This window comes from Lotus japonicus, chromosome 2 (genome assembly GCF_012489685.1).
Source record: "Lotus japonicus ecotype B-129 chromosome 2, LjGifu_v1.2".
NCBI lineage: Eukaryota > Viridiplantae > Streptophyta > Magnoliopsida > Fabales > Fabaceae > Lotus > Lotus japonicus.
In genome coordinates this window covers 4,375,159-4,389,238 of record NC_080042.1, presented here as the reverse complement: position 1 = coordinate 4,389,238, position 14,080 = coordinate 4,375,159, and positions in this window count along the sequence as shown.

The window sequence follows — 14,080 nt, the reverse complement described above, 5'->3', positions numbered from 1 at the left end:
ATTGGACAGCAAGGGGAGTCGACTTTCTGAACCTTACTTCCTCTATATTCAGATCACCCTCAAGGTAAGGGCTGGTCTAGGATGGGTAGCTTCATTAGGAAATTGTTTGCCATGACTTGATATGAAAGGTTTGAGTTGGAGGGTTTTGCATGAGGGTTGGATATTGGGATTAACTTGCTGGATTCTTCTTATGATCATGTTCTTACTGGATTTTCCATGAGCCATGTGTTATTCCATATGCTATTCGTGCTTTAGTTCTTGATGCTTTGTGAAGATCCCATGCAATACTTGCTAAGTTTGACATGAAACTTAATTGTCCAACATGATGTTTGAGATGTGTTAGGTTCTGAAATCTTTTCTATGGATGATTCCACATGATTATAAAATGTTTTAGTTGCTGGAAAATGGCTTTGAAAGCTTGTACTTGCATCTCCAAAATTTTAACTTAGGGCAGAAGTGACCCTGCCAGTTTTCTGCACTGGACAGCGCACTTCATGGCCCGATATCACCTATTTCCGTTCTTCAGATGAAAAAGTGGTAAACTAGAAAGTTGTGGGATTTGTAATTAGCTTTCCAGACATGTGTACGGCGAAAATTTTGGTTGAGAAACGAGCTCTGTAGATCGATTTTAGTGAGCGCTGTTCCTGCTATCTTTTAAAAAAAAAATGGCTGAGAGTCTTTTTAAGGGTTTTGGTGAAATTCTTCCTTCCGATTTATGAACAAGTTCACATGATGCTATGATTAATGGAATTGCTATGAATTATGTGTTGAGATGCATGAGATTTATATTCATGATATTTCTTAAGTAAATTATTGTGTTTATTAATTAATTGAATAAGGGGTCTCTCACCTAGCCGTAATTCCCTTTACTCATTGCGAATGTGATATTGTGCTAACATAGTTGAGACAAGATTTAATAAGACTCTAGGATAACCATAGAGCCAAACTTTAAAGAGAATGAGACATAACTCGCATGCAAGTGTAATTTTAATGATGAGATTTGAGATGGACATAGGTCTAGAGTGGACTATGGGCCATGAGAACGATGGTACCTTGCACGCGAGGGAGATTTTCTTGAGAACTGTGCCTCTGCGGACGCACGTGATGTGTTTTGTGGATACTGTGGATCCACGTGATTGAGGTCTTGGACGGTGAGTCCCCCTCTGAGAATTGTGCCTCTGCGGACGCACGTGATTGGCCAAGGAGTTTTGGTGGGTTGTGTGAAGTGAGGAATCCGTTAGCATTGACTAATTAACTTGAAACTTTCCATAAGAGATATGTTATATATATATATATATATATAAATATATTGTTCCTTACTGTGATTTGTTATTGTTTTTCTGTTTGACCTGACCCTTTCTTGTTTGCTATGTGTTTATTTGGGGGGGGGGGGTAGATGACGAGAACGACGACGATGGCACATGTCCATCGGTGGACCATGAAACTTGAGGACCAGTACGATGACGAAGCCTGGGGGACCGACACCTCTGGGATTCGGAAGATCTATGTCGGAGATGTGTGCATCATTGGGGAGGACGAGGACGGCAACATAGTGGAGAGTCAGATGATTCGGGGAGGGATCTATGACATGCCATACCCGCCAGCGAGGTTCCTTCAACCCAAGGATGAAGAATCACGAGTGTCACCGGTCAAGCACGAGGATAGTGAAGAGTCCGTCGCTTCAGTGAACGCGGATGCTGGAACGAAGCGACGTCCTTATGGTGGTGGTGCCCGTTGGATATTCAACACGAAGGTTGGTCCAAGGCCGAGGAAGAAAGCACGGGGTGGCGAGGTCGAGGTTCTGAAGAAGGACTCTGCGGGGCAAGAGGGGCAGTGAGTGCATGGGGGTCCCAGTGAGAGCGCATATCTGTCCTTGGAACTTCATTTATTTATTTATTTTCTTATTTTGCTAAACTTGAGGAGGCAATTGGCTATTTTATGTAACCAGATTACTTTCACAGTGGGTTTTTCCTCACATGGGTGTGGCCACGACATTATTTTCTACGGTTGTTTTACGATGATGTTATTTAATGCTCGACATTGATTATGACTTTATTTCAAGTTATCATTATTATTCCGCTGTTTATATTTATTGTTCTTTCGCCGGAGTTAGGATAAAGAGGTTTTCTGGAGACGTGATAATAAAGAGTTTTCTAAAAAGGAAAAATGAACCCTTATCAGTAAATAAAGAAGAGTAAATGAATCGGCGAAAATTATTTGCGAAATTTTGGTAATTACTTGACGCTTGAGAAATTGGGGCGTTACAAGGCCTAAGTGCTTTAACTGTGACAAGTTTGGACACACTGCCAGTCAGTGTAGGGCACCCAAGACTGAACCGTCTGTCAACACTGCTCGAGGAAAGCGCCCTGCTGCCAAAGCAAGAGTTTACACCATGGATGGTGAAGAGGTTGAAGGAGTTGATGGTCTGATCAGAGGGAATTGCGAGATTGACGGTAATCTCCTAACTGTACTTTTCGATTCCGGTGCAACACATTCGTTTATTTCTAGGGAGTGCGTGACCAGACTGAAACTACGTGTTACTGCTTTGAGCTTTGATCTTATTGTCACTACACCTGCTAAAACCCTACTTGCTAATGCTGCATGCATGTACTGTCCGGTGACATATAGAGATAGAGTCTTTCATGCTAACCTAGTATGCATAACTCTCAAGAACTTAGATGTTATCCTAGGAATGGATTGGCTATCTCATTATCATTGTCTTTTGGATTGCAACCGAAAGAGAGTGGCATTTCCTGACTCGGATCTTTTCGAGTATCTATCTGCAAACCATATTAGTGTTTCTTTGAACGAAGGATCTCAAGAGTATTCTTTATTGCTGAACCTAGAGGGTAAAGGGAACCCGAATGTGAATGGTATTCCAATCGTGAGAGACTTCACTGATGTTTTTCCTGAAGATGTACCTGGATTGCCGCCTGTACGCAACATCGAGTTTGCTATTGACATTGTACCGGGAACAGGGCCGATTTCGATTGCACCATATCGTATGGCACCTGCGGAGTTAGTGGAATTAAAGTCTCAGATAGAAGATCTTCTGTCGAAAGGATTTATTCGTCCAAGCGTTTCGCCTTGGGGAGCGCCAGTTTTATTGGTAAAGAAGAAGGATGGAAGGTCTAGATTGTGTGTCGACTACCGACAACTTAACAAAGCAACCGTCAAAAATAGGTATCTGTTGCCTAGAATTGATGATTTGATGGATCAACTTCGAGGAGCTGCGGTATTCTCAAAGATAGACCTGAAGTCGGGTTATCATCACATTATTCCTCAATTTCTCAAAGATAGACCTGAAAGAAAAAGAAAAGGTGGACTCCATCCTCTATTCCTCAATTTCTTATTCCAGCACCTTCCTCCACTTTGATTTCACTCTCCAATTTCACTTCATATTTCCTCCATCATTTCTTCACTCAAGCTCTCTTACTCACAGTATTTGTAACTGTGAAAGTGGGTATTTGGGACTCTTCTCATCTTTTGGGTAGTGCTATTTAGAATTCATTGAGGTAAAATTTTCAACTCAAAGATTAAGAAATCTGTTTTTATGGCATGAATTAGTAGTGGGTATTATCATAGCATAGTAGGAAATCAAGTGTTTGTGTTATTTTCATGATTTCCTGTAAAACCCTAAGTCTCATAAATTGGGGGTTTGGCCTAATCTCTTTTGTTACCCATTATTGATGCGTAGATTCCCGGGGTGACGCTTCTCTTGGTCAAGCGGAGGGCACGGGAAGAGATTGAGCTTGCTCTTCATAGTTGTGAGTGCATAGTTTATAAAGTGGCAAGTTTTTATATTTGATTTTCATGGGAGAAACATTCACATATACATGTACTCTCATAAATAGCAAGGTATAATATGCATAATCTTTAAGTTATATCTCAGTCAGTCACCTAAGTTCAGTTAGGCTAGCGACCTCACCATTCACACAACCACCTCAACACCAATGGCCATAATCACGATCATCCGCAGATGAACAATTCTCGGAGGGGACACACCGTACAACCCTCAATCACGTGGGGACACACCGTACAACCCACAAAATCACAAGGTGACCGCAGTCAACCAAATCACGTGGGGACACACCGTACAACCCACAAACACCCTCGCGTGCAAGTAACTGTTTGTCTCTAACGGCACCATCGTTCTCATGGTACATAGTCTCACCTAGACCTATGTCCGCTAATTAATTTTACTTGCAAGCGAGTCACAACATTATTAATTCTCTTTCTCTTTGTTCTTAAGGCTCTATAGTCAAACCTAGAGTCTTAATTTTCTCTTTATACAATCACATTCATCGCATCAATATAAAAATAAAGCGATCACAAACACATCGGGAATTACAGCTAGATGAGCGACCCTTTTTACAGAATAATCCAGCCAGTAACAAAATACATCAATACCATACAAGTAAATTAGATATTCCAAATTCAGAAAAACATCCAACCCAAAAACCAGTAGATTCAAGTTTTCTGAAAACAAGTGTCATATTCATTTTCTAAAAAAAACAGCAGGAACAGCGATCACTAAAAACGATCTCCCGAACTCAATTCTCAACCGAATATGACATACTATACATTCCTGGAAACCTATTTCGAAAATATACGACTTTCTAGTTTAACACGTTTTCTTTTGAAACAAAGAACTTGGTGATATTAGGCTCTGAAGCTCGCTGTCCGGTACAGGGAAAACAGCAGGCGTGTCAGTCACTAAAACCGATCTCCAGGCCTCATTACTAAACCAAAAATTTTGTTCTTTATACGCCTAGAAAGCTAATTCGAAGATCTATAACTTCCTATTTTATCACGTTTTTATCTGAAGACCAGAAATAGGTGATATCGGGCCATGAAGTCTGCTGTCCAGTACAGAAAACTGGAAGGGTCACTTCTGCCCTAAATTAAAATTTTGAAGATGCAAGTGCAAAGTTTGAAAGCCATTTTCCAGCAACAAAACGTCATATATTCATGTGGAATCACCCTAGGAAAAGGTTTCAGAACCTAACGCATCTCAATCATCACGTTGGACAAAATAATTTCATGCCAAACTTAGCAAGTATTGCATGGGATCTTCACAAAGCATCAAGGTCTAAGGCAAGAATAGCAAATAGTAAAACAATAACACATGGTATCTCATGGAAAAATCCAGCAAGCATCATGATCATAAAAATCCAGCAAGTTATCCCATAACCAAACCCTCATGCAAAACCCTCCAACAACAAAACTTTTCACAACAAATCATGGCAACAATTCCCTAACAACCTACTCAATCCTAGGACCAGCCCTTACCTTGATTCTTGATCTGAAAAGAGAAGAGAATGAAGTTTGGAAGAACAATCTCTTGTTGTCCAAGTCCCCTTCACCTTCCTTCTGCCTCACGATTTATGTCTCCCTCTCGCAAAGCTCTCTCTCGCGCGCGCGACGGCGTCCTGGCGGTGGTGGTGGCTTGAACGGCGGCCTCCCCCCTTGCTCTCTCGAGTTCTCTCTCTGTTCTCTCTCTGGTTTTTCACGTGAAGAGATGGGGTGCAACTTCTATTTTCTGATTTGTGAAGAAAATAGGGTTTTCCCCCCTTGACTAAAACCCCATGCAATCCAACTTGTGGGCTAGGGTTTGGCTTTTACCTTTTTAAGCCCAAACCACTTAAACCTATGGCCCACTAATTAACCCTAATCAGGTCTGAACATAATTAAAACCCAACTATTTTTAATTATAAACCCAACCAAATTCGGAATAAAAAATAAAAACACATTAATAAATTCGCTGGCACTTTACAGCCAGTACCCTGCTCGATAAAATTCGAATATCTCGAGCTACAAAGGTCGGAATGACCTGATTCCACTTCGAGAATTTTCTACACGTAAAGGGCTACAACGCTAGTGAAGGAAGTTTTCCCAAATGAGATCGTTAAGACCCTCTAAAAATTCACACAAGTTGACAGGCGTAATCTGTCAAAACTCAAACTTAGTCAAAAGTCTCATTTTATTCAATCTATCACTTAAGCATTACATTAGTAAGTCTAGGGTCTTACAATACCACCCTCCTTAAAAATAGTTTCGTCCTCGAAACTACTATAGGAAGACATATCACGCTTCCATTGCGCACTCTGATATTCCCTACAAATTTCCCAGTCGTCTCGACGCATAGGTTATCATCTTTCTGGTCTTCACGTGACATCTCTAATGGTCTAGTTCCACATCATTCTCACAAAAAGAATCCGTCTCTCCTTAACGTTCCTTTCATAGTCCAACACCAACTATCATTCCGATCACCATTTTCCAATATCAAGTTGATCAGGCTCAATATCCAAAAGATGGCAATCAGGAAAAATATTTGGTAAGGATGTTCAAGTCACTCTCATTTCACTGTCTATAACCTAGACACCCGTCGTAGAACCTCACAGAACTCTTCCGTTAGAACATGACCCAAACTGCCGCACTACAGTCACACAAAACAACAAAAGTCTAAGTCAAACAGGTGTTATGCTCATGCCGGTACACGTTGGTCGGCGTCCCGCCCAGGTGATCCAGATGCAACATCAACAGCTCAGATACGTGAGAACAAACTTTCCGGACACCGAGCTCAAAGGTTCCATCCACCAATTCACTCGTTCGGTAGTTCCATCCACCACCTAGTCCATTCGACGGTTCCATCCACCATCTGGTTTGTTCGATCTATGGTTCCATCCACCATATACGATCGTTGGTTCCATCCACCAATCCCGTCTTTCCTGATGGTTCCATCCACCATCTCAGTCTGACCAAGGGTTCCATCCACCATTCCTGCTTCACAGATGGTTCCATCCACCATCTCATCGACCTTGATGGTTCCATCCACCATCTCATCGACTTTGATGGTTCCATCCACCATCTTCATCGATGCACTCCGTTCACTGGCTCCATCCGCCATCCTTTCTTAGCCAATGGTTCCATCCACCATCTTTGCTAAGTACGGAAAAACAAAATCGAGAGTGTAACACAGTCACACAAAACACCACAAAAAAGTAAGGAAGACATTGACTCGGTCAGTGTTCTTCCCCGCCTCTGTGACTCAATAATGAGCATTCAGCACACCAAATCATATTACACACATAAATCACAAACCATTCACAAAATGAGATAATACCAATTATTATTTACTTTACCAATTCTGACACAAAGTCTCGATGTTGTCATGTGTGTCCCACTTGGAGCGTCCATTCCAATCTCAATCTTTGGTAAGCGACGACCCTTAATTAAAACATCCTTTCAATCCCTCACTTTTCTACGATCTTACAAGTAGTGTCAGCACGCATCCCAAAACCTGGGAGACGTCATGCAAGTTCACCTCAAGGGTGACATACAAGGCAACAACAACCCTTAGATATCTAGCAATCATCTTCAGATAGACCTAGATATCCCACTCGTACTAGGGCACTAGGTGCCAAATCCAAGTCCAATTGATCAACCGTTTATAAGCTAGTCATCATCTCAATACCTAACAATCCATACGTCATCTCTTGTTTCAAAACTATCCTCATTCAGACCTTAAATCAATCTTTCACTTATCTACAAGTCAAATTATAGTCTATTTTAAGTCTGAAATCTCTGCATAACTCATAATTCATTCCCTTCAAGATCAAACCATAAATTGTGCCTCAAGGGACTCAGCCCAACTTTTGCTCCCTAGATTTTAATCTTCAAAGGTTCAACTGCTATCGTCACAACTTAAACCATTAAATCTCTTATTCATACCTGTCTCTCAACTCTCAAGGACAATCGTAACCCCTAAGGTTTTAATCCAGCTTAGTCAACCTCACTTAGTAATCCTAGCACATTTCTCTGAAATCCATATCAACACTCTCATGTATTCAACTTATGCTAAAACTTTCTTTCTCTAACTTTATCACTAAGACACCAATCAACTTCTTAATCTCTCAATCAAATTCTAACAAACTTTAAGTCCTACAAAATTAGGACAAGAATTTATGGACTTAAAATCTAAACCTTCACCGAGTTCGCACCAATAATGTCCTCTAACTCTTCAACACTTTTTAGATGAATATTCATTTCTTAGCACTACGACTTCTTCACAAAGGGATCAAACACCTAACAAACTCATCTCTCAGATTTGACCAACATCTATCAATTCCTATCAACCTTTTTATCATGGTCCATCACCAGCAATAATTCTAAAGATCATCACCCTTCAATATTAAGTCGATTAAGCTTAATATGTCGAAGATGGAAATTTAGAAAAAAAATCATTGGAAAGGTCAATGAGTTCCTATCATCCAGTAGCCATATAAATTGAGGTCCTATCCAAAAGATTCCATTTCTAATACTTCAACCTAAAAAATTATGTACCCTAGACATCTCATCTCTGGATTTCATATGTCATTCCACTAAGATTCATCCTTAGCTTCTACCTTCGCCTTTTGACACGTCAAACACGTTGATACATACTCGACTACTCGTTTCTTCATCCTAGGCCACCAAAAATGAAGTTTTAAGTCTTGATACATCTTCGTCATTCCCGGATAAATACTCAATCTACTCTTATGACCCTCATCCAAAATCAACTTCCTCAAAATATCTTGACAAAGAGTCAAACACTTAATCTCAAGTATCACGGCAATGATACTAATCACAAACATTCTCACAGCCAAGCAAACATCTTAGCAAACAAGTCTACCCAATCTCACCGCGAAGTTTTGAAAACACATTTATCAAAAAAAAAAACAAAACACCAATGAGTTCGAAAACTCGTATGCCCAAAACCCTTAGTGCTCTGGTTTCTCAACCGGAGCTCTGATACCACAATGTAACGCCTCAATTTCTCGAGTGTTACACAGTAACTAATTAACCAATTTTCATAAAGAGTTTTCGTCGATTCACTTATAAATCTAGAATTAAATGACAAAAGTTCTAATATTGCGAAACTCTTAAAAACTATATCAAATTAACTTGCGGAATACATTAGAGCCAATGCGAACTCAAATTCATTAAACAACGGAAATGTATAAAATATTTATCCCAAAAGAAACCTTGTTGTAAATTACATTGAATGGAAGGAAAATATCCAACAGAAAACAAAATAATTGTGCAATGCTTCCCGAACTCGGTACTCTCAACCCAAGGAGAAAATGGATGTCTCTCAACCCAAACCTATTCCTTGGCCTCTTCCTCTTCATCAAGAGTGTAGTCGTCATCCAATAGTTGCCCGTCACGGAGTATCAGCTCCCAAGAATGGGTCGTCGCCGTTATCTTCACGACCATCTACTCCCCCACAGATAATAGATAAACAAGTAGCGCTCGGGTATAATAAGCATAATCTTTAAGTTATATCTCAGTCAGTCACCTAAGTTCAGTTAGGCTAGCGACCTCACCATTCACACAACCACCTCAACACCAATGGTCATAATCACGATCATCCGCAGATGAACAATTCTCGGAGGGGACACACCGTACAACCCTCAATCACGTGGGGACACACCGTACAACCCACAAAATCACAAGGTGACCGCAGTCAACCAAATCACGTGGGGACACACCGTACAACCAACAAGAATGAAGTTTGGAAGAACAATCTCTAGCTGTCCAAGTCCCCTTTACCTTCCTTTTCCCTCGCGATTTCTCTCTCCCTCTCGCAAAGCTCTCTTTCGCGCGCGCGACGGCGTCCCGGCGGTGGTGGCGGCTTGAACGGCGGCCTCCCCCCTTGCTCTCTCGAGTTCTCTCTCTGTTCTCTCTCTGGTTTTTCACGTGAAGAGATGGGGTGCAACTTCGGTTTTCTGATTTGTGAAGAAAATAGGGTTTTCCGCCCTTGACTAAAACCCCATGCAATCCAACTTGTGGGCTAGGGTTTGGCTTTTACCTTTTTAAGCCCAAACCACTTAAACCTATGGCCCACTAATTAACCCTAATCAGGTCTGAACATAATTAAAAACCAACTATTTTTAATTATAAACCCAACCAAATTCGGAATATAAAATAAAAACACATTAATAAATTCGCTGGCACTTTACAGCCAGTACCCTGCTCGGTAAAATTAGAATATCTTGAGCTACAAAGGTCGGAATGACCTGATTCCACTTCGAGAATTTTCTACACGTAAAGGGCTACAACGCTCATGAAGGAAGTTTTCCCAAATGAGATCGTTAAGACCCTCTAAAAATTCACACAAGTTGACAGGTGTAATCTGTCAAAACTCAAACTTAGCCAAAAGTCTCATTTTATTCAATCTATCACTTAAGCATTACATAAGTAAGTCTAGGGTCTTACAGTTTGACTGACAGCTTTACAGCCGGTTTGATTGAAGATCTCATCATAACCTTTGTCAGCTATTTGGCTTATGGAGAGCAAGTTATGCAATAACCCTTCCACCAGAAGTACATCATTAATAACTGGAGTTTTTCCATCTCCTATGGAACCTTTTCCAATGATCTTTCCCTTCTGGTTTCCTCCAAAGCCAACGTCTTCTCCTGACTTAAGCGGCATCAATTTTTGGAATATAGACCTTATGCCTGTCATGTGTCGCGAGCATCCACTCTCCAGGTACCATGACAGGTGTCTTAACTGAGCTGCATAAGATATCTGCAACAGGAATAATTTTTGTCTTAGGTATTCATATCTTGGGTCTTTTCTTGTTAGTTTTCCCAGAAGTTCTCGGAACTTTGGGTGTAACAGGAGGATAATACAAGGGAACTTGATTATAATATTTAGACATGCCAAGTTTAAATTTTCCCTTGGGTTTTACCACCTTGGGTGTAACCTTTTCTGGAATGACAGCACCGGCGGGAACAAAATGCTTATGCAAAGGTTCGCATTTGGGCTCAGATGGCTCACCTCTCATAGGTTGGGAGAAGCCAAGACCACTGTTCCCATTTCTGCTTATGCCATAGATTATTGAAGCCATAAGACTTTTGTCTATGCCTTTGGCTAGGAACCTTTGAAACGCTTTCTCATATAGAGTTTCATGCTTAACATCAGATGATGCAAGTTGATCTTCTAGCATGGCATGTTTAGCACGAAGAACAGAGTTGTCATTTTTAAGAGAATAGTTCTCTTCAATGAGTCTAGAGACTGACTTCTCATAAACTTCTGATGTACTAGTTTTAACAGCATATTTTCTTTTAAGCTCTTTAGGTTTATTTAGAAGCACATCATGTTTCTCCATTATTTCAGATAATGCAGTTCTTAGCTCAGATGGAGAAAAATTAGAGAATACCTCATCGTCATTCTCAGAGTCTGAGTCATCTTCTGAAGCTATCATATCATCCTGTGCTTCAGCATCTCTGCTAGTGGTAGCCATCAGAGCTTCCACAGCTTCATCTTCTTCTGACTCAGCTTCATCAGAGTCAGTCGCATCAAATGTCACAAGAGCTTTCTTCTTGAAGACGTTTCTTGGTCTCTTGTCTTTCTTTAGCTTGGGACAATCACTCTTGTAGTGCCCAGATTCCTTGCACTCGAAGCAGGTGACTTCCTTCCCAGAGGACTTCTTCTGACCAGATGAAGATTCAAATCTTCCTTTACTTTTCCTCGGTCCTTTGCCCTTGCTTTGTCTGTTCTTCCAGAGCTTGCTCAATCTCTTTGTGAGAAGAGATAGCTCTTCATCACCAGACGCATCTGATAATTCTTCAGAGGAGTCTTCCTCTTCTACCTGATAGGCTTTCGCCTTGTCAGATTTTGACTTAAGAGCAATAGATTTGTCTTTCCTTTGAGGCTTGTGCTCTTTGAGTTCAATCTCATGGCTTCTGAGATGACTCACAAGCTCTTCTAGCTTCAAGGAGTTCAGATTCCGGGAAAGTTTCAGTGCAGTGACAAAAGTCATCCACTCCTTAGGCAAGCTTCTGATGATCTTTTTGACATGATCACCAGTAGAGTAGCTCTTTTTTAGCACTCAGATTCCAGCAATCAGAGTTTGAAACCTTGAGTACATCTCCTCAATGGTTTCACCAAATTCCATCTTAAACTGCTCATATTGTTTTATGAGAGCAAGAGCCTTAGTCTCCTTGACTTCTTCATTTCCTTTGTGCGTCATGACCAAGGACTCATAGATGGATTTTGTTGTTTCTTTGTCAGAGATCTTCTCATATTCAATATATGATATTGAACTGAGCAGCATGGACTTCGCCTTGTTATGATCCTTGAAACGCTTCTTCTGAGCGTCAGTCATTTCAGTACGGGGGATCTTCACTCCTGAAGCATCTACTGGATCAGTATAGCCTTCCATGACCATATCCCAGAGATCTGTGTCAGTGCCAAGGAAATAACTTTCGATTCTATCTTTCTAGTACTCAAACTTTTCACCATCAAAGACTGGTGCTCTGAGTTGGTTGTTGTTGTTGTTGTCAGCGGAAGTATTGACTTGGGCCATCGTTTTTTTTCACACTAGGTTCTGGATCACTGATCACTGTTAAGTGTATAAGTCAGAACTGGAGCTCTGATGCCAATTGATGGTGCGAAAAACACTTGAAAGGGGGAGGGGGGGTTTGAATAGAGGTTTTAAACAAAAGTTTTCCCTTTTGAAGTTTTGACAAACTTAAAGATAAGAACTAGGTGCTGAAGAATATGAAGTAGAGCACACAAGTATTTTATCCTGGTTCACTTTAGATAAAAGCTCAAGTTAATCCAGTCCACCCGTGAAGGTGATTTCTTCCTTCTTCTGATGAAGGCAATCCACTAAAATCAATGAATGTAACAACTGCACTTGCAACCTGCTAAGTGACTAACAGTACACTGATTTTCTCACTAGTATACTCTCAAGAAGCTGATCTAGCGATCCTCTCAAGACTAGCTAAACACTGAACCAAACTCTATTCAGTCCTCTCAAGATCCGACCAAACTTTGTCTCTTAAGGAACTTTACAAAGTGTTTGTAAAAGGTTTTGGGTTTACAAGAAATACTTCTGAAAAGCTAATGGTAAACTCAGATGTTTAAGAACAATGAAGAAATATTGCTAAGAGATCGGTTAGAATGAATTCAAGAATATCAGCAAAGTTTCTTAGCTTCTTTCTTCTATCTTCAGCCCTTATATACTCCAAGGCAATTGGTGTAGCCGCTGCTAGGGTTTTTCCTGTTGGAGTGGCAATCTTGTAATATCAGACTGCTAGGCTGAACGAGGTAGGTGGCGGACAGGCAATGACAGTACGATGTGTACTATGACAGCGACCTGTCCTTTCACCCGCTAACTTATGATCTGGAGTGCTTCAGATGGACGTTGGTGAAGCTTCTGATCAGAGTCAGACGGAAGCTTGGATCCTCTAACCTTGCAATTTCTGCTTCTGGACAAGTTCCTTAGAACTTCTGAACGCCAGAGCTAGAATGGCTTGGGTCTTCAGAGCCAACTTCTTGCAGGTCTTGAGAACTTGAGTCTTCTACTTCAGGACCGTTCCTTCTGGAACATCTGGTCTTCGACGCCTACAAAACATTAGCTAGCAAGTAAGTTGCCCTCACCTCTAGTTCTTCCAGAATCACAGTGTAAGTCACACTCACAAGCTTGCACAGTCAAGTCCAAGGTTTCCACAAACGAACCTTAGAGTAAGCAAAGCAAGAATCAATCAAAATAAGTCGGTACAATCGAAACAATACTAACTATCATTAGACAAAGCCCAAGAAGCTGCAGAGTACAACATTTAAGCACGAATGGAAGGGCTTTCCCCGAATGGATGAGTTTTGACTCGATTCAAGTTTTGTACAAAAACACTTTATTCGCTAAAACGTGCATAATTCGAGCTACAGAACTCGGAATGACACGAAACCAAAGCCAAAATATCGACAACGGAGAGAGCTACGCTATAACTCAGGTCATACAGACCCAAAAAATATTTTTGGACACGGTACCATACCAAATAAAGTTCGGCCACTATTAAAATAGGGTTTCCCGAACTTTTTCTTCGATCTAATTTAATTACTAGGTATTGTTAGGCGATATCTAGGCCAGGGAAACTCTCAGAAAGATTATCGGGTTGAAAACTAACACAGGGGTATTTTGGTCAGTGTTTTTAGTCCGAAAACTCAAAGTCGGAATTTTGAAAAATAAATTTGATGAGTGTGTTCCTAATGACATTTATAACAACTAATCCTACAGACACTAAGCTCA